Raw genomic sequence first — 17,500 nt, forward strand, 5'->3', positions numbered from 1 at the left:
ACACTGCCTTGTAGTAAGCATTTAATGATGAATTGACTAAATGTCTGTTTTATCAGACTCACTTTGACTATATATGTTGTAGCAAGAGATTGTTTCTCGCTTACGGCCATGTCAGCCTGGGTACGCCCGATCTCGTCTGATCTCGGAAGCTAAGCAGGGTCGGTACTGGTTAGTACTTGGATGGGAGACGGCCTGGGAATACCAGGTGCTGTAAGCATTTTGTCCACGAGGGTGTGCTCTTGCACTATTTCATCAGCAACACTGCCTTGTAGTAAGCATTTAATGATGAATTGACTAAATGTCTGTTTTATCAGACTCACTTTGACTATATATGTTGTAGCAAGAGATTGTTTCTCGCTTACGGCCATATCAGCCTGGGTACGCCCGATCTCGTCTGTTCTCGGAAGCTAAGCAGGGTCGGGCCTGGTTAGTACTTGGATGGGAGACCGCCTGGGAATACCAGGTGCTGTAAGCATTTTGTCCACGAGGGTGTGCTCTTGCACTATTTCATCAGCAACACTGCCTTGTAGTAAGCATTTAATGATGAATTGACAAAATGCAGCTTCCTGCCTTTTTAATAGGATCAAATTTCCTTGTGTTTTCAATTAGCATCTGCCTTGTATTTATAAGACAAACAAGAATATTGTTGCTGAATGCAGCTTGTGTGTGCTTTATGCTCCTTTGCCCTGTTCAAATGATGAAAGGAAATAAAGTTTGTATTTTATCCAACTACCTGTGCTAAAAAGTGATGGGAACAGTGTTTGTAATTTCTTCTACTTTTTCAGTGACACAAAGTTCAAGCTGCTTATCTAATTGGTGAAAATGCAATGTCTGTTTATCACACTCACTTTGACTATATATGTTGTAGCAAGAGATTGTATCTCGCTTACGGCCATACCAGCCTGGGTACGCCCGATCTCGTCTGATCTCGGAAGCTAAGCAGGGTCGGGCCTGGTTAGTACTTGGATGGGAGACCCCCTGGGAATACCAGGTGCTGTAAGCATTTTGTCCACGAGGGTGTGCTCTTGCACTATTTCATCAGCAACACTGCCTTGTAGTAAGCATTTAATGATGAATTGACTAAATGTCTGTTTTATCAGACTCACTTTGACTATATATGTTGTAGCAAGAGATTGTTTCTCGCTTACGGCCATGTCAGCCTGGGTACGCCCGATCTCGTCTGATCTCGGAAGCTAAGCAGGGTCGGTACTGGTTAGTACTTGGATGGGAGACGGCCTGGGAATACCAGGTGCTGTAAGCATTTTGTCCACGAGGGTGTGCTCTTGCACTATTTCATCAGCAACACTGCCTTGTAGTAAGCATTTAATGATGAATTGACTAAATGCAGCTTCCTGCCTTTTTAATAGGATCAAATTTCCTTGTGTTTTCAATTAGCATCTGCCTTGTATTTATAAGACAAACAAGAATATTGTTGCTGAAAGCAGCTTGTGTGTGCTTTGTGCTCCTTTGCCCTGTTCAAATGATGAAAGGAAATAAAGTTTGTATTTTATCTAACTACCTGTGCTAAAAAGTGATGGGAACAGTGTTTGTAATTTCTTCTACTTTTTCAGTGACACAAAGTTCAAGCTGCTTATCTAATTGGTGAAAATGCAATGTCTGTTTATCACACTCACTTTGACTATATATGTTGTAGCAAGAGATTGTTTCTCGCTTACGGCCATACCAGCCTGGGTACGCCCGATCTCGTCTGATCTAGGAAGCTAAGCAGGGTCGGGCCTGGTTAGTACTTGGATGGGAGACCGCCTGGGAATACCAGGTGCTGTAAGCATTTTGTCCACGAGGGTGTGCTCTTGCACTATTTCATCAGCAACACTGCCTTGTAGTAAGCATTTAATGATGAATTGACTAAATGTCTGTTTTATCAGACTCACTTTGACTATATATGTTGTAGCAAGAGATTGATTCTCGCTTACGGCCATATCAGCCTGGGTACGCCCGATCTCGTCTGATCTCGGAAGCTAAGCAGGGTCGGGCCTGGTTAGTACTTGGATGGGAGACCGCCTGGGAATACCAGGTGCTGTAAGCATTTTGTCCACGAGGGTGTGCTCTTGCACTATTTCATCAGCAACACTGCCTTGTAGTAAGCATTTAATGATGAATTGACTAAATGTCTGTTTTATCAGACTCACTTTGACTATATATGTTGTAGCAAGAGATTGATTCTCGCTTACGGCCATATCAGCCTGGGTACGCCCGATCTCGTCTGATCTCGGAAGCTAAGCAGGGTCAGGCCTGGTTAGTACTTGGATGGGAGACCGCCTGGGAATACCAGGTGCTGTAAGCATTTTGTCCACGAGGGTGTGCTCTTGCACTATTTCATCAGCAACACTGCCTTGTAGTAAGCATTTAATGATGAATTGACAAAATGCAGCTTCCTGCCTTTTTAATAGGATCAAATTTCCTTGTGTTTTCAATTAGCATCTGCCTTGTATTTATAAGACAAACAAGAATATTGTTGCTGAATGCAGCTTGTGTGTGCTTTATGCTCCTTTGCCCTGTTCAAATGATGAAAGGAAATAAAGTTTGTATTTTATCCAACTACCTGTGCTAAAAAGTGATGGGAACAGTGTTTGTAATTTCTTCTACTTTTTCAGTGACACAAAGTTCAAGCTGCTTATCTAATTGGTGAAAATGCAATGTCTGTTTATCACACTCACTTTGACTATATATGTTGTAGCAAGAGATTGTTTCTCGCTTACGGCCATACCAGCCTGGGTACGCCCGATCTCGTCTGATCTCGGAAGCTAAGCAGGGTCGGGCCTGGTTAGTACTTGGATGGGAGACCGCCTGGGAATACCAGGTGCTGTAAGCATTTTGTCCACGAGGGTGTGCTCTTGCACTATTTCATCAGCAACACTGCCTTGTAGTAAGCATTTAATGATGAATTGACTAAATGTCTGTTTTATCAGACTCACTTTGACTATATATGTTGTAGCAAGAGATTGTTTCTTGCTTACGGCCATACCAGCCTGGGTACGCCCGATCTCGTCTGATCTCGGAAGCTAAGCAGGGTCGGGCCTGGTTAGTACTTGGATGGGAGACCGCCTGGGAATACCAGGTGCTGTAAGCATTTTGTCCACGAGGGTGTGCTCTTGCACTATTTCATCAGCAACACTGCCTTGTAGTAAGCATTTAATGATGAATTGACTAAATGTCTGTTTTATCAGACTCACTTTGACTATATATGTTGTAGCAAGAGATTGTTTCTCGCTTACTGCCATATCAGCCTGGGTACGCCCGATCTCGTCTGATCTCGGAAGCTAAGCAGGGTCGGGCCTGGTTAGTACTTGGATGGGACACCGCCTGGGAATACCAGGTGCTGTAAGCATTTTGTCCACGAGGGTGTGCTCTTGCACTATTTCATCAGCAACACTGCCTTGTAGTAAGCATTTAATGATGAATTGACAAAATGCAGCTTCCTGCCTTTTTAATAGGATCAAATTTCCTTGTGTTTTCAATTAGCATCTGCCTTGTATTTATAAGACAAACAAGAATATTGTTGCTGAATGCAGCTTGTGTGTGCTTTATGCTCCTTTGCCCTGTTCAAATGATGAAAGGAAATAAAGTTTGTATTTTATCCAACTACCTGTGCTAAAAAGTGATGGGAACAGTGTTTGTAATTTCTTCTACTTTTTCAGTGACACAAAGTTCAAGCTGCTTATCTAATTGGTGAAAATGCAATGTCTGTTTATCACACTCACTTTGACTATATATGTTGTAGCAAGAGATTGTTTCTCGCTTACGGCCATACCAGCCTGGGTACGCCCGATCTCGTCTGATCTCGAAAGCTAAGCAGGGTCGGGCCTGGTTAGTACTTGGATGGGAGACCGCCTGGGAATACCAGGTGCTGTAAGCATTTTGTCCACGAGGGTGTGCTCTTGCACTATTTCATCAGCAACACTGCCTTGTAGTAAGCATTTAATGATGAATTGACTAAATGTCTGTTTTATCAGACTCACTTTGACTATATATGTTGTAGCAAGAGATTGTTTCTCGCTTACGGCCATGTCAGCCTGGGTACGCCCGATCTCGTCTGATCTCGGAAGCTAAGCAGGGTCGGTACTGGTTAGTACTTGGATGGGAGACGGCCTGGGAATACCAGGTGCTGTAAGCATTTTGTCCACGAGGGTGTGCTCTTGCACTATTTCATCAGCAACACTGCCTTGTAGTAAGCATTTAATGATGAATTGACTAAATGTCTGTTTTATCAGACTCACTTTGACTATATATGTTGTAGCAAGAGATTGTTTCTCGCTTACGGCCATATCAGCCTGGGTACGCCCGATCTCGTCTGTTCTCGGAAGCTAAGCAGGGTCGGGCCTGGTTAGTACTTGGATGGGAGACCGCCTGGGAATACCAGGTGCTGTAAGCATTTTGTCCACGAGGGTGTGCTCTTGCACTATTTCATCAGCAACACTGCCTTGTAGTAAGCATTTAATGATGAATTGACTAAATGTCTGTTTTATCAGACTCACTTTGACTATATATGTTGTAGCAAGAGATTGTTTCTTGCTTACGGCCATACCAGCCTGGGTACGCCCGATCTCGTCTGATCTCGGAAGCTAAGCAGGGTCGGGCCTGGTTAGTACTTGGATGGGAGACCGCCTGGGAATACCAGGTGCTGTAAGCATTTTGTCCACGAGGGTGTGCTCTTGCACTATTTCATCAGCAACACTGCCTTGTAGTAAGCATTTAATGATGAATTGAATAAATGTCTTTTTTATCAGACTCACTTTGACTATATATGTTGTAGCAAGAGATTGTTTCTCGCTTACTGCCATATCAGCCTGGGTACGCCCGATCTCGTCTGATCTCGGAAGCTAAGCAGGGTCGGGCCTGGTTAGTACTTGGATGGGACACCGCCTGGGAATACCAGGTGCTGTAAGCATTTTGTCCACGAGGGTGTGCTCTTGCACTATTTCATCAGCAACACTGCCTTGTAGTAAGCATTTAATGATGAATTGACTAAATGTCTGTTTTATCAGACTCACTTTGACTATATATGTTGTAGCAAGAGATTGTTTCTCGCTTACGGCCATGTCAGCCTGGGTACGCCCGATCTCGTCTGATCTCGGAAGCTAAGCAGGGTCGGTACTGGTTAGTACTTGGATGGGAGACGGCCTGGAAATACCAGGTGCTGTAAGCATTTTGTCCACGAGGGTGTGCTCTTGCACTATTTCATCAGCAACACTGCCTTGTAGTAAGCATTTAATGATGAATTGACTAAATGTCTGTTTTATCAGACTCACTTTGACTATATATGTTGTAGCAAGAGATTGTTTCTCGCTTACGGCCATATCAGCCTGGGTACGCCTGATCTCGTCTGTTCTCGGAAGCTAAGCAGGGTCGGGCCTGGTTAGTACTTGGATGGGAGACCGCCTGGGAATACCAGGTGCTGTAAGCATTTTGTCCACGAGGGTGTGCTCTTGCACTATTTCATCAGCAACACTGCCTTGTAGTAAGCATTTAATGATGAATTGACTAAATGTCTGTTTTATCAGACTCACTTTGACTATATATGTTGTAGCAAGAGATTGTTTCTTGCTTACGGCCATACCAGCCTGGGTACGCCCGATCTCGTCTGATCTCGGAAGCTAAGCAGGGTCGGGCCTGGTTAGTACTTGGATGGGAGACCGCCTGGGAATACCAGGTGCTGTAAGCATTTTGTCCACGAGGGTGTGCTCTTGCACTATTTCATCAGCAACACTGCCTTGTAGTAAGCATTTAATGATGAATTGACAAAATGCAGCTTCCTGCCTTTTTAATAGGATCAAATTTCCTTGTGTTTTCAATTAGCATCTGCCTTGTATTTATAAGACAAACAAGAATATTGTTGCTGAATGCAGCTTGTGTGTGCTTTATGCTCCTTTGCCCTGTTCAAATGATGAAAGGAAATAAAGTTTGTATTTTATCCAACTACCTGTGCTAAAAAGTGATGGGAACAGTGTTTGTAATTTCTTCTACTTTTTCAGTGACACAAAGTTCAAGCTGCTTATCTAATTGGTGAAAATGCAATGTCTGTTTATCACACTCACTTTGACTATATATGTTGTAGCAAGAGATTGTTTCTCGCTTACGGCCATACCAGCCTGGGTACGCCCGATCTCGTCTGATCTCGGAAGCTAAGCAGGGTCGGGCCTGGTTAGTACTTGGATGGGAGACCGCCTGGGAATACCAGGTGCTGTAAGCATTTTGTCCACGAGGGTGTGCTCTTGCACTATTTCATCAGCAACACTGCCTTGTAGTAAGCATTTAATGATGAATTGACTAAATGTCTGTTTTATCAGACTCACTTTGACTATATATGTTGTAGCAAGAGATTGTTTCTTGCTTACGGCCATACCAGCCTGGGTACGCCCGATCTCGTCTGATCTCGGAAGCTAAGCAGGGTCGGGCCTGGTTAGTACTTGGATGGGAGACCGCCTGGGAATACCAGGTGCTGTAAGCATTTTGTCCACGAGGGTGTGCTCTTGCACTATTTCATCAGCAACACTGCCTTGTAGTAAGCATTTAATGATGAATTGACTAAATGTCTGTTTTATCAGACTCACTTTGACTATATATGTTGTAGCAAGAGATTGTTTCTCGCTTACTGCCATATCAGCCTGGGTACGCCCGATCTCGTCTGATCTCGGAAGCTAAGCAGGGTCGGGCCTGGTTAGTACTTGGATGGGACACCGCCTGGGAATACCAGGTGCTGTAAGCATTTTGTCCACGAGGGTGTGCTCTTGCACTATTTCATCAGCAACACTGCCTTGTAGTAAGCATTTAATGATGAATTGACTAAATGTCTGTTTTATCAGACTCACTTTGACTATATATGTTGTAGCAAGAGATTGATTCTCGCCTACGGCCATATCAGCCTGGGTACGCCCGATCTCGTCTGATCTCGGAAGCTAAGCAGGGTCGGGCCTGGTTAGTACTTGGATGGGAGACCGCCTGGGAATACCAGGTGCTGTAAGCATTTTGTCCACGAGGGTGTGCTCTTGCACTATTTCATCAGCAACACTGCCTTGTAGTAAGCATTTAATGATGAATTGACAAAATGCAGCTTCCTGCCTTTTTAATAGGATCAAATTTCCTTGTGTTTTCAATTAGCATCTGCCTTGTATTTATAAGACAAACAAGAATATTGTTGCTGAATGCAGCTTGTGTGTGCTTTATGCTCCTTTGCCCTGTTCAAATGATGAAAGGAAATAAAGTTTGTATTTTATCCAACTACCTGTGCTAAAAAGTGATGGGAACAGTGTTTGTAATTTCTTCTACTTTTTCAGTGACACAAAGTTCAAGCTGCTTATCTAATTGGTGAAAATGCAATGTCTGTTTATCACACTCACTTTGACTATATATGTTGTAGCAAGAGATTGTTTCTCGCTTACGGCCATACCAGCCTGGGTACGCCCGATCTCGTCTGATCTCGAAAGCTAAGCAGGGTCGGGCCTGGTTAGTACTTGGATGGGAGACCGCCTGGGAATACCAGGTGCTGTAAGCATTTTGTCCACGAGGGTGTGCTCTTGCACTATTTCATCAGCAACACTGCCTTGTAGTAAGCATTTAATGATGAATTGACTAAATGTCTGTTTTATCAGACTCACTTTGACTATATATGTTGTAGCAAGAGATTGTTTCTCGCTTACGGCCATGTCAGCCTGGGTACGCCCGATCTCGTCTGATCTCGGAAGCTAAGCAGGGTCGGTACTGGTTAGTACTTGGATGGGAGACGGCCTGGGAATACCAGGTGCTGTAAGCATTTTGTCCACGAGGGTGTGCTCTTGCACTATTTCATCAGCAACACTGCCTTGTAGTAAGCATTTAATGATGAATTGACTAAATGTCTGTTTTATCAGACTCACTTTGACTATATATGTTGTAGCAAGAGATTGTTTCTCGCTTACGGCCATATCAGCCTGGGTACGCCCGATCTCGTCTGTTCTCGGAAGCTAAGCAGGGTCGGGCCTGGTTAGTACTTGGATGGGAGACCGCCTGGGAATACCAGGTGCTGTAAGCATTTTGTCCACGAGGGTGTGCTCTTGCACTATTTCATCAGCAACACTGCCTTGTAGTAAGCATTTAATGATGAATTGACTAAATGTCTGTTTTATCAGACTCACTTTGACTATATATGTTGTAGCAAGAGATTGTTTCTTGCTTACGGCCATACCAGCCTGGGTACGCCCGATCTCGTCTGATCTCGGAAGCTAAGCAGGGTCGGGCCTGGTTAGTACTTGGATGGGAGACCGCCTGGGAATACCAGGTGCTGTAAGCATTTTGTCCACGAGGGTGTGCTCTTGCACTATTTCATCAGCAACACTGCCTTGTAGTAAGCATTTAATGATGAATTGAATAAATGTCTTTTTTATCAGACTCACTTTGACTATATATGTTGTAGCAAGAGATTGTTTCTCGCTTACTGCCATATCAGCCTGGGTACGCCCGATCTCGTCTGATCTCGGAAGCTAAGCAGGGTCGGGCCTGGTTAGTACTTGGATGGGACACCGCCTGGGAATACCAGGTGCTGTAAGCATTTTGTCCACGAGGGTGTGCTCTTGCACTATTTCATCAGCAACACTGCCTTGTAGTAAGCATTTAATGATGAATTGACTAAATGTCTGTTTTATCAGACTCACTTTGACTATATATGTTGTAGCAAGAGATTGTTTCTCGCTTACGGCCATGTCAGCCTGGGTACGCCCGATCTCGTCTGATCTCGGAAGCTAAGCAGGGTCGGTACTGGTTAGTACTTGGATGGGAGACGGCCTGGGAATACCAGGTGCTGTAAGCATTTTGTCCAAGAGGGTGTGCTCTTGCACTATTTCATCAGCAACACTGCCTTGTAGTAAGCATTTAATGATGAATTGACTAAATGTCTGTTTTATCAGACTCACTTTGACTATATATGTTGTAGCAAGAGATTGTTTCTCGCTTACGGCCATATCAGCCTGGGTACGCCTGATCTCGTCTGTTCTCGGAAGCTAAGCAGGGTCGGGCCTGGTTAGTACTTGGATGGGAGACCGCCTGGGAATACCAGGTGCTGTAAGCATTTTGTCCACGAGGGTGTGCTCTTGCACTATTTCATCAGCAACACTGCCTTGTAGTAAGCATTTAATGATGAATTGACTAAATGTCTGTTTTATCAGACTCACTTTGACTATATATGTTGTAGCAAGAGATTGTTTCTTGCTTACGGCCATACCAGCCTGGGTACGCCCGATCTCGTCTGATCTCGGAAGCTAAGCAGGGTCGGGCCTGGTTAGTACTTGGATGGGAGACCGCCTGGGAATACCAGGTGCTGTAAGCATTTTGTCCACGAGGGTGTGCTCTTGCACTATTTCATCAGCAACACTGCCTTGTAGTAAGCATTTAATGATGAATTGACAAAATGCAGCTTCCTGCCTTTTTAATAGGATCAAATTTCCTTGTGTTTTCAATTAGCATCTGCCTTGTATTTATAAGACAAACAAGAATATTGTTGCTGAATGCAGCTTGTGTGTGCTTTATGCTCCTTTGCCCTGTTCAAATGATGAAAGGAAATAAAGTTTGTATTTTATCCAACTACCTGTGCTAAAAAGTGATGGGAACAGTGTTTGTAATTTCTTCTACTTTTTCAGTGACACAAAGTTCAAGCTGCTTATCTAATTGGTGAAAATGCAATGTCTGTTTATCACACTCACTTTGACTATATATGTTGTAGCAAGAGATTGTTTCTCGCTTACGGCCATACCAGCCTGGGTACGCCCGATCTCGTCTGATCTCGGAAGCTAAGCAGGGTCGGGCCTGGTTAGTACTTGGATGGGAGACCGCCTGGGAATACCAGGTGCTGTAAGCATTTTGTCCACGAGGGTGTGCTCTTGCACTATTTCATCAGCAACACTGCCTTGTAGTAAGCATTTAATGATGAATTGACAAAATGCAGCTTCCTGCCTTTTTAATAGGATCAAATTTCCTTGTGTTTTCAATTAGCATCTGCCTTGTATTTATAAGACAAACAAGAATATTGTTGCTGAATGCAGCTTGTGTGTGCTTTATGCTCCTTTGCCCTGTTCAAATGATGAAAGGAAATAAAGTTTGTATTTTATCCAACTACCTGTGCTAAAAAGTGATGGGAACAGTGTTTGTAATTTCTTCTACTTTTTCAGTGACACAAAGTTCAAGCTGCTTATCTAATTGGTGAAAATGCAATGTCTGTTTATCACACTCACTTTGACTATATATGTTGTAGCAAGAGATTGCTTCTCGCTTACGGCCATACCAGCCTGGGTACGCCCGATCTCGTCTGATCTCGGAAGCTACGCAGGGTCGGGCCTGGTTAGTACTTGGATGGGAGACCGCCTGGGAATACCAGGTGCTGTAAGCATTTTGTCCACGAGGGTGTGCTCTTGCACTATTTCATCAGCAACACTGCCTTGTAGTAAGCATTTAATGATGAATTGACAAAATGCAGCTTCCTGCCTTTTTAATAGGATCAAATTTCCTTGTGTTTTCAATTAGCATCTGCCTTGTATTTATAAGACAAACAAGAATATTGTTGCTGAATGCAGCTTGTGTGTGCTTTATGCTCCTTTGCCCTGTTCAAATGATGAAAGGAAATAAAGTTTGTATTTTATCCAACTACCTGTGCTAAAAAGTGATGGGAACAGTGTTTGTAATTTCTTCTACTTTTTCAGTGACACAAAGTTCAAGCTGCTTATCTAATTGGTGAAAATGCAATGTCTGTTTATCACACTCACTTTGACTATATATGTTGTAGCAAGAGATTGTTTCTCGCTTACGGCCATACCAGCCTGGGTACGCCCGATCTCGTCTGATCTCGGAAGCTACGCAGGGTCGGGCCTGGTTAGTACTTGGATGGGAGACCGCCTGGGAATACCAGGTGCTGTAAGCATTTTGTCCACGAGGGTGTGCTCTTGCACTATTTCATCAGCAACACTGCCTTGTAGTAAGCATTTAATGATGAATTGACTAAATGTCTGTTTTATCAGACTCACTTTGACTATATATGTTGTAGCAAGAGATTGTTTCTCGCTTACTGCCATATCAGCCTGGGTACGCCCGATCTCGTCTGATCTCGGAAGCTAAGCAGGGTCGGGCCTGGTTAGTACTTGGATGGGACACCGCCTGGGAATACCAGGTGCTGTAAGCATTTTGTCCACGAGGGTGTGCTCTTGCACTATTTCATCAGCAACACTGCCTTGTAGTAAGCATTTAATGATGAATTGACTAAATGTCTGTTTTATCAGACTCACTTTGACTATATATGTTGTAGCAAGAGATTGATTCTCGCTTACGGCCATATCAGCCTGGGTACGCCCGATCTCGTCTGATCTCGGAAGCTAAGCAGTGTCGGGCCTGGTTAGTACTTGGATGGGAGACCGCCTGGGAATACCAGGTGCTGTAAGCATTTTGTCCACGAGGGTGTGCTCTTGCACTATTTCATCAGCAACACTGCCTTGTAGTAAGCATTTAATGATGAATTGACAAAATGCAGCTTCCTGCCTTTTTAATAGGATCAAATTTCCTTGTGTTTTCAATTAGCATCTGCCTTGTATTTATAAGACAAACAAGAATATTGTTGCTGAATGCAGCTTGTGTGTGCTTTATGCTCCTTTGCCCTGTTCAAATGATGAAAGGAAATAAAGTTTGTATTTTATCCAACTACCTGTGCTAAAAAGTGATGGGAACAGTGTTTGTAATTTCTTCTACTTTTTCAGTGACACAAAGTTCAAGCTGCTTATCTAATTGGTGAAAATGCAATGTCTGTTTATCACACTCACTTTGACTATATATGTTGTAGCAAGAGATTGTTTCTCGCTTATGGCCATACCAGCCTGGGTACGCCCGATCTCGTCTGATCTCGGAAGCTAAGCAGGGTCGGGCCTGGTTAGTACTTGGATGGGAGACCGCCTGGGAATACCAGGTGCTGTAAGCATTTTGTCCACGAGGGTGTGCTCTTGCACTATTTCATCAGCAACACTGCCTTGTAGTAAGCATTTAATGATGAATTGACTAAATGTCTGTTTTATCAGACTCACTTTGACTATATATGTTGTAGCAAGAGATTGTTTCTCGCTTACGGCCATGTCAGCCTGGGTACGCCCGATCTCGTCTGATCTCGGAAGCTAAGCAGGGTCGGTACTGGTTAGTACTTGGATGGGAGACGGCCTGGGAATACCAGGTGCTGTAAGCATTTTGTCCACGAGGGTGTGCTCTTGCACTATTTCATCAGCAACACTGCCTTGTAGTAAGCATTTAATGATGAATTGACTAAATGTCTGTTTTATCAGACTCACTTTGACTATATATGTTGTAGCAAGAGATTGTTTCTCGCTTACGGCCATATCAGCCTGGGTACGCCCGATCTCGTCTGATCTCGGAAGCTAAGCAGGGTCGGGCCTGGTTAGTGCTTGGATGGGAGACCGCCTGGGAATACCAGGTGCTGTAAGCATTTTGTCCACGAGGGTGTGCTCTTGCACTATTTCATCAGCAACACTGCCTTGTATTAAGCATTTAATGATGAATTGACTAAATGTCTGTTTTATCAGACTCACTTTGACTATATATGTTGTAGCAAGAGATTGTTTCTCGCTTACGGCCATACCAGCCTGGGTACGCCCGATCTCGTCTGATCTCGGAAGCTAAGCAGGGTCGGGCCTGGTTAGTACTTGGATAGGAGACCGCCTGGGAATACCAGGTGCTGTAAGCATTTTGTCCACGAGGGTGTGCTCTTGCACTATTTCATCAGCAACACTGCCTTGTATTAAGCATTTAATGATGAATTGACTAAATGTCTGTTTTATCAGACTCACTTTGACTATATATGTTGTAGCAAGAGATTGTTTCTCGCTTACGGCCATACCAGCCTGGGTACGCCCGATCTCGTCTGATCTCGGAAGCTAAGCAGGGTCGGGCCTGGTTAGTACTTGGATGGGAGACTGCCTTGGAATACCAGGTGCTGTAAGCATTTTGTCCACGAGGGTGTGCTCTTGCACTATTTCATCAGCAACACTGCCTTGTATTAAGCATTTAATGATGAATTGACTAAATGTCTGTTTTATCAGACTCACTTTGACTATATATGTTGTAGCAAGAGATTGTTTCTCGCTTACGGCCATACCAGCCTGGGTACGCCCGATCTCGTCTGATCTCGGAAGCTAAGCAGGGTCGGGCCTGGTTAGTACTTGGATGGGAGACCGCCTGGCAATACCAGGTGCTATAAGCATTTTGTCCACGAGGGTGTGCCCCTGCACTATTTCATCAGCAACACTGCCTTGTAGTAAGCATTTAATGATGAATTGACTAAATGCAGCTTCCTGCCTTTTTAATAGTATCAAATTTCCTTGTGTTTTCAATTAGCATCTGCCTTGTATTTATAAGACAAACAAGAATATTGTTGCTGAATGCAGCTTGTGTGTGCTTTATGCTCCTTTGCCCTGTTCAAATGATGAAAGGAAATAAAGTTTGTATTTTATCCAACTACCTGTGCTAAAAAGTGATGGGAACAGTGTTTGTAATTTCTTCTACTTTTTCAGTGACACAAAGTTCAAGCTGCTTATCTAATTGGTGAAAATGCAATGTCTGTTTATCACACTCACTTTGACTGTATATGTTGTAGCAAGAGATTGCTTCTCGCTTACGGCCATACCAGCCTGGGTACGCCCGATCTCGTCTGATCTCGGAAGCTAAGCAGGGTCGGGCCTGGTTAGTACTTGGATGGGAGACCGCCTGGGAATACCAGGTGCTGTAAGCATTTTGTCCACGAGGGTGTGCTCTTGCACTATTTCATCAGCAACACTGCCTTGTATTAAGCATTTAATGATGAATTGACTAAATGTCTGTTTTATCAGACTCACTTTGACTATATATGTTGTAGCAAGAGATTGTTTCTCGCTTACGGCCATACCATCCTGGGTACGCCCGATCTCGTCTGATCTCGGAAGCTAAGCAGGGTCGGGCCTGGTTAGTACTTGGATGGGAGACCGCCTGGGAATACCAGGTGCTGTAAGCATTTTGTCCACGAGGGTGTGCTCTTGCACTATTTCATCAGCAACATTGCCTTGTATTAAGCATTTAATGATGAATTGACTAAATGTCTGTTTTATCAGACTCACTTTGACTATATATGTTGTAGCAAGAGATTGTTTCTCGCTTACGGCCATACCAGCCTGGGTACGCCCGATCTCGTCTGATCTCGGAAGCTAAGCAGGGTCGTGCCTGGTTAGTACTTGGATGGGAGACCGCCTGGCAATACCAGGTGCTGTAAGCATTTTGTCCACGAGGGTGTGCCCCTGCACTATTTCATCAGCAACACTGCCTTGTAGTAAGCATTTAATGATGAATTGACTAAATGCAGCTTCCTGCCTTTTTAATAGGATCAAATTTCCTTGTGTTTTCAATTAGCATCTGCCTTGTATTTATAAGACAAACAAGAATATTGTTGCTGAATGCAGCTTGTGTGTGCTTTGTGCTCCTTTGCCCTGTTCAAATGATGAAAGGAAATAAAGTTTGTATTTTATCCAACTACCTGTGCTAAAAAGTGATGGGAACAGTGTTTGTAATTTCTTCTACTTTTTCAGTGACACAAAGTTCAAGCTGCTTATCTAATTGGTGAAAATGCAATGTCTGTTTATCACACTCACTTTGACTATATATGTTGTAGCAAGAGATTGTTTCTCGCTTACGGCCATACCAGCCTGGGTACGCCCGATCTCGTCTGATCTCGGAAGATAAGCAGGGTCGGGCCTGGTTAGTACTTGGATGGGAGACCGCCTGGGAATACCAGGTGCTGTAAGCATTTTGTCCACGAGGGTGTGCTCTTGCACTATTTCATCAGCAACATTGCCTTGTATTAAGCATTTAATGATGAATTGACTAAATGTCTGTTTTATCAGACTCACTTTGACTATATATGTTGTAGCAAGAGATTGTTTCTCGCTTACGGCCATACCAGCCTGGGTACGCCCGATCTCGTCTGATCTCGGAAGCTAAGCAGGGTCGGGCCTGGTTAGTACTTGGATGGGAGACCGCCTGGCAATACCAGGTGCTGTAAGCATTTTGTCCACGAGGGTGTGCCCCTGCACTATTTCATCAGCAACACTGCCTTGTAGTAAGCATTTAATGATGAATTGACTAAATGCAGCTTCCTGCCTTTTTAATAGGATCAAATTTCCTTGTGTTTTCAATTAGCATCTGCCTTGTATTTATAAGACAAACAAGAATATTGTTGCTGAATGCAGCTTGTGTGTGCTTTGTGCTCCTTTGCCCTGTTCAAATGATGAAAGGAAATAAAGTTTGTATTTTATCCAACTACCTGTGCTAAAAAGTGATGGGAACAGTGTTTGTAATTTCTTCTACTTTTTCAGTGACACAAAGTTCAAGCTGCTTATCTAATTGGTGAAAATGCAATGTCTGTTTATCACACTCACTTTGACTATATATGTTGTAGCAAGAGATTGCTTCTCGCTTACGGCCATACCAGCCTGGGTACGCCCGATCTCGTCTGATCTCGGAAGCTAAGCAGGGTCGGGCCTGGTTAGTACTTGGATGGGAGACCGCCTGGGAATACCAGGTGCTGTAAGCATTTTGTCCACGAGGGTGTGCTCTTGCACTATTTCATCAGCAACACTGCCTTGTATTAAGCATTTAATGATGAATTGACTAAATGTCTGTTTTATCAGACTCACTTTGACTATATATGTTGTAGCAAGAGATTGTTTCTCGCTTACGGCCATACCATCCTGGGTACGCCCGATCTCGTCTGATCTCGGAAGCTAAGCAGGGTCGGGCCTGGTTAGTACTTGGATGGGAGACCGCCTGGGAATACCAGGTGCTGTAAGCATTTTGTCCACGAGGGTGTGCTCTTGCACTATTTCATCAGCAACATTGCCTTGTATTAAGCATTTAATGATGAATTGACTAAATGTCTGTTTTATCAGACTCACTTTGACTATATATGTTGTAGCAAGAGATTGTTTCTCGCTTACGGCCATACCAGCCTGGGTACGCCCGATCTCGTCTGATCTCGGAAGCTAAGCAGGGTCGTGCCTGGTTAGTACTTGGATGGGAGACCGCCTGGCAATACCAGGTGCTGTAAGCATTTTGTCCACGAGGGTGTGCCCCTGCACTATTTCATCAGCAACACTGCCTTGTAGTAAGCATTTAATGATGAATTGACTAAATGCAGCTTCCTGCCTTTTTAATAGGATCAAATTTCCTTGTGTTTTCAATTAGCATCTGCCTTGTATTTATAAGACAAACAAGAATATTGTTGCTGAATGCAGCTTGTGTGTGCTTTGTGCTCCTTTGCCCTGTTCAAATGATGAAAGGAAATAAAGTTTGTATTTTATCCAACTACCTGTGCTAAAAAGTGATGGGAACAGTGTTTGTAATTTCTTCTACTTTTTCAGTGACACAAAGTTCAAGCTGCTTATCTAATTGGTGAAAATGCAATGTCTGTTTATCACACTCACTTTGACTATATATGTTGTAGCAAGAGATTGTTTCTCGCTTACGGCCATACCAGCCTGGGTACGCCCGATCTTGTCTGATCTCGGAAGCTAAGCAGGGTCGGGCCTGGTTAGTACTTGGATGGGAGACCGCCTGGGAATACCAGGTGCTGTAAGCATTTTGTCCACGAGGGTGTGCTCTTGCACTATTTCATCAGCAACATTGCCTTGTATTAAGCATTTAATGATGAATTGACTAAATGTCTGTTTTATCAGACTCACTTTGACTATATATGTTGTAGCAAGAGATTGTTTCTCGCTTACGGCCATACCAGCCTGGGTACGCCCGATCTCGTCTGATCTCGGAAGCTAAGCAGGGTCGGGCCTGGTTAGTACTTGGATGGGAGACCGCCTGGCAATACCAGGTGCTGTAAGCATTTTGTCCACGAGGGTGTGCCCCTGCACTATTTCATCAGCAACACTGCCTTGTAGTAAGCATTTAATGATGAATTGACTAAATGCAGCTTCCTGCCTTTTTAATGGGATCAAATTTCCTTGTGTTTTCAATTAGCATCTGCCTTGTATTTATAAGACAAACAAGAATATTGTTGCTGAATGCAGCTTGTGTGTGCTTTGTGCTCCTTTGCCCTGTTCAAATGATGAAAGGAAATAAAGTTTGTATTTTATCCAACTACCTGTGCTAAAAAGTGATGGGAACAGTGTTTGTAATTTCTTCTACTTTTTCAGTGACACAAAGTTCAAGCTGCTTATCTAATTGGTGAAAATGCAATGTCTGTTTATCACACTCACTTTGACTATATATGTTGTAGCAAGAGATTGCTTCTCGCTTACGGCCATACCAGCCTGGGTACGCCCGATCTCGTCTGATCTCGGAAGCTAAGCAGGGTCGGGCCTGGTTAGTACTTGGATGGGAGACCGCCTGGGAATACCAGGTGCTGTAAGCATTTTGTCCACGAGGGTGTGCTCTTGCACTATTTCATCAGCAACACTGCCTTGTATTAAGCATTTAATGATGAATT

At 43.8% G+C, this 17,500-nt stretch overlaps 45 non-coding genes and 7 pseudogenes across 45 annotated transcripts; all 52 read left to right on the forward strand.

The window, feature by feature from the left end:
• The first annotated feature begins 98 nt into the window (after window positions 1-98).
• On the forward strand, window positions 99-217 carry LOC145870957 (uncharacterized; annotated as a pseudogene).
• A 139-nt stretch (window positions 218-356) lies between these two features.
• LOC145869436 (5S ribosomal RNA) lies at window positions 357-475 on the forward strand. Its single transcript, XR_014385432.1, has one exon. It is a non-coding gene; the product is annotated as a 5S ribosomal RNA (ribosomal RNA).
• Window positions 476-884: 409 nt separating this feature from the next.
• Window positions 885-1,003, forward strand: LOC145874589 (5S ribosomal RNA). Its single transcript, XR_014390225.1, has one exon. It is a non-coding gene; the product is annotated as a 5S ribosomal RNA (ribosomal RNA).
• A 139-nt stretch (window positions 1,004-1,142) lies between these two features.
• On the forward strand, window positions 1,143-1,261 carry LOC145870958 (uncharacterized; annotated as a pseudogene).
• A 409-nt stretch (window positions 1,262-1,670) lies between these two features.
• On the forward strand, window positions 1,671-1,789 carry LOC145869371 (5S ribosomal RNA). The gene has a single exon (XR_014385367.1). It is a non-coding gene; the product is annotated as a 5S ribosomal RNA (ribosomal RNA).
• Window positions 1,790-1,928: 139 nt separating this feature from the next.
• LOC145867483 (5S ribosomal RNA) lies at window positions 1,929-2,047 on the forward strand. The gene has a single exon (XR_014383476.1). It is a non-coding gene; the product is annotated as a 5S ribosomal RNA (ribosomal RNA).
• A 139-nt stretch (window positions 2,048-2,186) lies between these two features.
• On the forward strand, window positions 2,187-2,305 carry LOC145869679 (5S ribosomal RNA). Its single transcript, XR_014385675.1, has one exon. It is a non-coding gene; the product is annotated as a 5S ribosomal RNA (ribosomal RNA).
• Window positions 2,306-2,714: 409 nt separating this feature from the next.
• LOC145874158 (5S ribosomal RNA) lies at window positions 2,715-2,833 on the forward strand. The gene has a single exon (XR_014389793.1). It is a non-coding gene; the product is annotated as a 5S ribosomal RNA (ribosomal RNA).
• A 139-nt stretch (window positions 2,834-2,972) lies between these two features.
• LOC145874160 (5S ribosomal RNA) lies at window positions 2,973-3,091 on the forward strand. Its single transcript, XR_014389795.1, has one exon. It is a non-coding gene; the product is annotated as a 5S ribosomal RNA (ribosomal RNA).
• Window positions 3,092-3,230: 139 nt separating this feature from the next.
• On the forward strand, window positions 3,231-3,349 carry LOC145870098 (5S ribosomal RNA). Its single transcript, XR_014386094.1, has one exon. It is a non-coding gene; the product is annotated as a 5S ribosomal RNA (ribosomal RNA).
• Window positions 3,350-3,758: 409 nt separating this feature from the next.
• On the forward strand, window positions 3,759-3,877 carry LOC145867532 (5S ribosomal RNA). The gene has a single exon (XR_014383525.1). It is a non-coding gene; the product is annotated as a 5S ribosomal RNA (ribosomal RNA).
• Window positions 3,878-4,016: 139 nt separating this feature from the next.
• LOC145870959 (uncharacterized) lies at window positions 4,017-4,135 on the forward strand (annotated as a pseudogene).
• Window positions 4,136-4,274: 139 nt separating this feature from the next.
• On the forward strand, window positions 4,275-4,393 carry LOC145869437 (5S ribosomal RNA). Its single transcript, XR_014385433.1, has one exon. It is a non-coding gene; the product is annotated as a 5S ribosomal RNA (ribosomal RNA).
• Window positions 4,394-4,532: 139 nt separating this feature from the next.
• Window positions 4,533-4,651, forward strand: LOC145874161 (5S ribosomal RNA). Its single transcript, XR_014389796.1, has one exon. It is a non-coding gene; the product is annotated as a 5S ribosomal RNA (ribosomal RNA).
• Window positions 4,652-4,790: 139 nt separating this feature from the next.
• On the forward strand, window positions 4,791-4,909 carry LOC145870099 (5S ribosomal RNA). Its single transcript, XR_014386095.1, has one exon. It is a non-coding gene; the product is annotated as a 5S ribosomal RNA (ribosomal RNA).
• Window positions 4,910-5,048: 139 nt separating this feature from the next.
• LOC145870994 (uncharacterized) lies at window positions 5,049-5,167 on the forward strand (annotated as a pseudogene).
• A 139-nt stretch (window positions 5,168-5,306) lies between these two features.
• On the forward strand, window positions 5,307-5,425 carry LOC145870129 (5S ribosomal RNA). The gene has a single exon (XR_014386125.1). It is a non-coding gene; the product is annotated as a 5S ribosomal RNA (ribosomal RNA).
• Window positions 5,426-5,564: 139 nt separating this feature from the next.
• LOC145874162 (5S ribosomal RNA) lies at window positions 5,565-5,683 on the forward strand. Its single transcript, XR_014389797.1, has one exon. It is a non-coding gene; the product is annotated as a 5S ribosomal RNA (ribosomal RNA).
• A 409-nt stretch (window positions 5,684-6,092) lies between these two features.
• On the forward strand, window positions 6,093-6,211 carry LOC145874163 (5S ribosomal RNA). The gene has a single exon (XR_014389798.1). It is a non-coding gene; the product is annotated as a 5S ribosomal RNA (ribosomal RNA).
• A 139-nt stretch (window positions 6,212-6,350) lies between these two features.
• LOC145874164 (5S ribosomal RNA) lies at window positions 6,351-6,469 on the forward strand. Its single transcript, XR_014389799.1, has one exon. It is a non-coding gene; the product is annotated as a 5S ribosomal RNA (ribosomal RNA).
• A 139-nt stretch (window positions 6,470-6,608) lies between these two features.
• On the forward strand, window positions 6,609-6,727 carry LOC145870101 (5S ribosomal RNA). Its single transcript, XR_014386097.1, has one exon. It is a non-coding gene; the product is annotated as a 5S ribosomal RNA (ribosomal RNA).
• Window positions 6,728-6,866: 139 nt separating this feature from the next.
• LOC145869415 (5S ribosomal RNA) lies at window positions 6,867-6,985 on the forward strand. The gene has a single exon (XR_014385411.1). It is a non-coding gene; the product is annotated as a 5S ribosomal RNA (ribosomal RNA).
• Window positions 6,986-7,394: 409 nt separating this feature from the next.
• On the forward strand, window positions 7,395-7,513 carry LOC145867533 (5S ribosomal RNA). The gene has a single exon (XR_014383526.1). It is a non-coding gene; the product is annotated as a 5S ribosomal RNA (ribosomal RNA).
• Window positions 7,514-7,652: 139 nt separating this feature from the next.
• On the forward strand, window positions 7,653-7,771 carry LOC145870960 (uncharacterized; annotated as a pseudogene).
• A 139-nt stretch (window positions 7,772-7,910) lies between these two features.
• Window positions 7,911-8,029, forward strand: LOC145869438 (5S ribosomal RNA). The gene has a single exon (XR_014385434.1). It is a non-coding gene; the product is annotated as a 5S ribosomal RNA (ribosomal RNA).
• A 139-nt stretch (window positions 8,030-8,168) lies between these two features.
• On the forward strand, window positions 8,169-8,287 carry LOC145874165 (5S ribosomal RNA). The gene has a single exon (XR_014389800.1). It is a non-coding gene; the product is annotated as a 5S ribosomal RNA (ribosomal RNA).
• Window positions 8,288-8,426: 139 nt separating this feature from the next.
• LOC145870102 (5S ribosomal RNA) lies at window positions 8,427-8,545 on the forward strand. Its single transcript, XR_014386098.1, has one exon. It is a non-coding gene; the product is annotated as a 5S ribosomal RNA (ribosomal RNA).
• A 139-nt stretch (window positions 8,546-8,684) lies between these two features.
• Window positions 8,685-8,803, forward strand: LOC145870961 (uncharacterized; annotated as a pseudogene).
• Window positions 8,804-8,942: 139 nt separating this feature from the next.
• LOC145870130 (5S ribosomal RNA) lies at window positions 8,943-9,061 on the forward strand. The gene has a single exon (XR_014386126.1). It is a non-coding gene; the product is annotated as a 5S ribosomal RNA (ribosomal RNA).
• Window positions 9,062-9,200: 139 nt separating this feature from the next.
• On the forward strand, window positions 9,201-9,319 carry LOC145874166 (5S ribosomal RNA). The gene has a single exon (XR_014389801.1). It is a non-coding gene; the product is annotated as a 5S ribosomal RNA (ribosomal RNA).
• Window positions 9,320-9,728: 409 nt separating this feature from the next.
• LOC145874167 (5S ribosomal RNA) lies at window positions 9,729-9,847 on the forward strand. The gene has a single exon (XR_014389802.1). It is a non-coding gene; the product is annotated as a 5S ribosomal RNA (ribosomal RNA).
• Window positions 9,848-10,256: 409 nt separating this feature from the next.
• Window positions 10,257-10,375, forward strand: LOC145868775 (5S ribosomal RNA). Its single transcript, XR_014384771.1, has one exon. It is a non-coding gene; the product is annotated as a 5S ribosomal RNA (ribosomal RNA).
• Window positions 10,376-10,784: 409 nt separating this feature from the next.
• On the forward strand, window positions 10,785-10,903 carry LOC145868776 (5S ribosomal RNA). Its single transcript, XR_014384772.1, has one exon. It is a non-coding gene; the product is annotated as a 5S ribosomal RNA (ribosomal RNA).
• Window positions 10,904-11,042: 139 nt separating this feature from the next.
• LOC145870103 (5S ribosomal RNA) lies at window positions 11,043-11,161 on the forward strand. Its single transcript, XR_014386099.1, has one exon. It is a non-coding gene; the product is annotated as a 5S ribosomal RNA (ribosomal RNA).
• A 139-nt stretch (window positions 11,162-11,300) lies between these two features.
• On the forward strand, window positions 11,301-11,419 carry LOC145869675 (5S ribosomal RNA). Its single transcript, XR_014385671.1, has one exon. It is a non-coding gene; the product is annotated as a 5S ribosomal RNA (ribosomal RNA).
• Window positions 11,420-11,828: 409 nt separating this feature from the next.
• Window positions 11,829-11,947, forward strand: LOC145875021 (5S ribosomal RNA). Its single transcript, XR_014390655.1, has one exon. It is a non-coding gene; the product is annotated as a 5S ribosomal RNA (ribosomal RNA).
• A 139-nt stretch (window positions 11,948-12,086) lies between these two features.
• LOC145870962 (uncharacterized) lies at window positions 12,087-12,205 on the forward strand (annotated as a pseudogene).
• Window positions 12,206-12,344: 139 nt separating this feature from the next.
• Window positions 12,345-12,463, forward strand: LOC145869694 (5S ribosomal RNA). The gene has a single exon (XR_014385690.1). It is a non-coding gene; the product is annotated as a 5S ribosomal RNA (ribosomal RNA).
• A 139-nt stretch (window positions 12,464-12,602) lies between these two features.
• On the forward strand, window positions 12,603-12,721 carry LOC145868319 (5S ribosomal RNA). The gene has a single exon (XR_014384314.1). It is a non-coding gene; the product is annotated as a 5S ribosomal RNA (ribosomal RNA).
• A 139-nt stretch (window positions 12,722-12,860) lies between these two features.
• Window positions 12,861-12,979, forward strand: LOC145869233 (5S ribosomal RNA). The gene has a single exon (XR_014385229.1). It is a non-coding gene; the product is annotated as a 5S ribosomal RNA (ribosomal RNA).
• Window positions 12,980-13,118: 139 nt separating this feature from the next.
• Window positions 13,119-13,237, forward strand: LOC145870270 (5S ribosomal RNA). Its single transcript, XR_014386266.1, has one exon. It is a non-coding gene; the product is annotated as a 5S ribosomal RNA (ribosomal RNA).
• A 409-nt stretch (window positions 13,238-13,646) lies between these two features.
• Window positions 13,647-13,765, forward strand: LOC145874168 (5S ribosomal RNA). Its single transcript, XR_014389803.1, has one exon. It is a non-coding gene; the product is annotated as a 5S ribosomal RNA (ribosomal RNA).
• A 139-nt stretch (window positions 13,766-13,904) lies between these two features.
• LOC145875368 (5S ribosomal RNA) lies at window positions 13,905-14,023 on the forward strand. The gene has a single exon (XR_014391004.1). It is a non-coding gene; the product is annotated as a 5S ribosomal RNA (ribosomal RNA).
• A 139-nt stretch (window positions 14,024-14,162) lies between these two features.
• Window positions 14,163-14,281, forward strand: LOC145870600 (5S ribosomal RNA). Its single transcript, XR_014386597.1, has one exon. It is a non-coding gene; the product is annotated as a 5S ribosomal RNA (ribosomal RNA).
• A 409-nt stretch (window positions 14,282-14,690) lies between these two features.
• LOC145874714 (5S ribosomal RNA) lies at window positions 14,691-14,809 on the forward strand. The gene has a single exon (XR_014390350.1). It is a non-coding gene; the product is annotated as a 5S ribosomal RNA (ribosomal RNA).
• Window positions 14,810-14,948: 139 nt separating this feature from the next.
• Window positions 14,949-15,067, forward strand: LOC145869308 (5S ribosomal RNA). The gene has a single exon (XR_014385304.1). It is a non-coding gene; the product is annotated as a 5S ribosomal RNA (ribosomal RNA).
• Window positions 15,068-15,476: 409 nt separating this feature from the next.
• LOC145874169 (5S ribosomal RNA) lies at window positions 15,477-15,595 on the forward strand. Its single transcript, XR_014389804.1, has one exon. It is a non-coding gene; the product is annotated as a 5S ribosomal RNA (ribosomal RNA).
• Window positions 15,596-15,734: 139 nt separating this feature from the next.
• Window positions 15,735-15,853, forward strand: LOC145875480 (5S ribosomal RNA). Its single transcript, XR_014391116.1, has one exon. It is a non-coding gene; the product is annotated as a 5S ribosomal RNA (ribosomal RNA).
• Window positions 15,854-15,992: 139 nt separating this feature from the next.
• On the forward strand, window positions 15,993-16,111 carry LOC145870601 (5S ribosomal RNA). The gene has a single exon (XR_014386598.1). It is a non-coding gene; the product is annotated as a 5S ribosomal RNA (ribosomal RNA).
• A 409-nt stretch (window positions 16,112-16,520) lies between these two features.
• Window positions 16,521-16,639, forward strand: LOC145868314 (5S ribosomal RNA). Its single transcript, XR_014384309.1, has one exon. It is a non-coding gene; the product is annotated as a 5S ribosomal RNA (ribosomal RNA).
• A 139-nt stretch (window positions 16,640-16,778) lies between these two features.
• On the forward strand, window positions 16,779-16,897 carry LOC145869309 (5S ribosomal RNA). The gene has a single exon (XR_014385305.1). It is a non-coding gene; the product is annotated as a 5S ribosomal RNA (ribosomal RNA).
• A 409-nt stretch (window positions 16,898-17,306) lies between these two features.
• On the forward strand, window positions 17,307-17,425 carry LOC145874172 (5S ribosomal RNA). Its single transcript, XR_014389806.1, has one exon. It is a non-coding gene; the product is annotated as a 5S ribosomal RNA (ribosomal RNA).
• Window positions 17,426-17,500: the final 75 nt, after the last annotated feature.

The sequence above is a fragment of the Salmo salar genome, unplaced genomic scaffold, assembly GCF_965601325.2.
Source record: "Salmo salar unplaced genomic scaffold, fSalSal1 ptg000293l, whole genome shotgun sequence".
NCBI lineage: Eukaryota > Metazoa > Chordata > Actinopteri > Salmoniformes > Salmonidae > Salmo > Salmo salar.